This window comes from Alosa alosa, chromosome 20, assembly GCF_017589495.1.
Source record: "Alosa alosa isolate M-15738 ecotype Scorff River chromosome 20, AALO_Geno_1.1, whole genome shotgun sequence".
Classification (NCBI taxonomy): Eukaryota; Metazoa; Chordata; class Actinopteri; order Clupeiformes; family Clupeidae; genus Alosa; species Alosa alosa.
The window spans coordinates 19,924,228-19,925,759 of record NC_063208.1 but is presented as its reverse complement, the minus strand read 5'-3'; positions in this window follow the sequence as shown (position 1 = coordinate 19,925,759).

Below are 1,532 nucleotides of genomic sequence, written 5' to 3'. Positions count from 1 at the left end.
TCAGATGAGTCTTGTCTCAACTACTTCGCGAGATTCTTCGTGTATTTAGACAAAACGAAGCAATCAATTTGAGAGTACTGACACCTACTGACTGATTTGTGTAGCTACCTTACCAATTGATTAAAAAGTACAGCTCAATTTCTCAAGCTTTTCTCTCTTCAGAAATGTATAAAAATTTCTATGCATTAACCCCTGTAAGGTGTTTGGGTCTATGGGACTCGTTTTCAATGTTTGCTTAAAGAAAAAATATGCTATTTTTTATTTCTCCTAAGACCCCCCCACCACCACACACACACACACACACACACACACATGGTTATTATGGTTACACTTTTGTCAAAGCGACATAGCCTACAAAAACAAAACAACATAATACTTAGATTTAACAGGGAACAAATTAAGATGTTGGTCAGACTATAATAAGGAGAATAGCAATAATAATATCCATTCAATCAATGATATAAAAACGATAACATGGTAAGACTACAGTAAGGAGAATATCAATAATAAACAACAATTTCAAATTAATCATAACGCATAAGAAGCGCTTAAGACACATAACTATTACATATGAGGTGTTCAGGTCTACTGGACCCGAGTGTAATAATTGTAGGTGATATGCACCTTAAATGTCCTCTTAACTGGCCCTGGTGTGTGTGTGTGTGATATGTTGTATTTCTGCACCTGCTATTCCCACACAAAGTTACAAAATGTTTACATTTCAAGCACTTTCACCTGTTTTGATTAAGTTCCAAGAAATAAGCAGTATATTAATACTTTTTTGATTTGATTTTGATCGTCCGATCTGCTCTGGACCGAAGTCTACCAATCTAGACGACTATCCACAATTGAAGGTATGAATGGGTTATATTCATGTCAAAGAACAAAGAAATCCAGCACTGTCCCACTCAACCTGACAGTGTTCGAAAAATTGGGACAGGGCATGTCAGATTGAGTGTGACAGGACCAAAGTTCAATGCATGTACACACATTTTCATGCTGTTGGTTAAAATGCTGTGTCTGAATATGAAATTTCAGGTTACATTACACATAAGATGAGAGAATAGAAAAGTCTTCACCGTACAGAGAACACAAAAGATGGTAGGCCTACCCATATAGAGGACGCCACCCTTATAGAGAACACAAAATATTGTACCCGCACAGAGAACACAAAAGATGGCACCCGTACAGAGCACAGAGGGACCGAGGGACCGAAGGAGAAGTGAATTAGTTACAGGAGAAGGAAAGAGCAGCTACGTGAAAAAAAAAAACTCAAGCAGTGGAGTGGAAAGAGAATGGTCATCCAGGAGGCAGAGGTGTGCAAACTTCAAAAAAAAAAAAAAGAAGGCCAGGAAAGCAGCAGGACCAGATCAGCTTTTCCCTGCTGTTTTTAGACAATGTGCTGATCAACTGGTACCTGTCTTCACTGACATTTTCAACACCTCTCTGCAGCAGTGTGTAGTTCCACAGTGTTTTAAAGCCTCTACAAGCATACCGGTCTCGAAGACAACACAAACAACTAGGCTTAATAA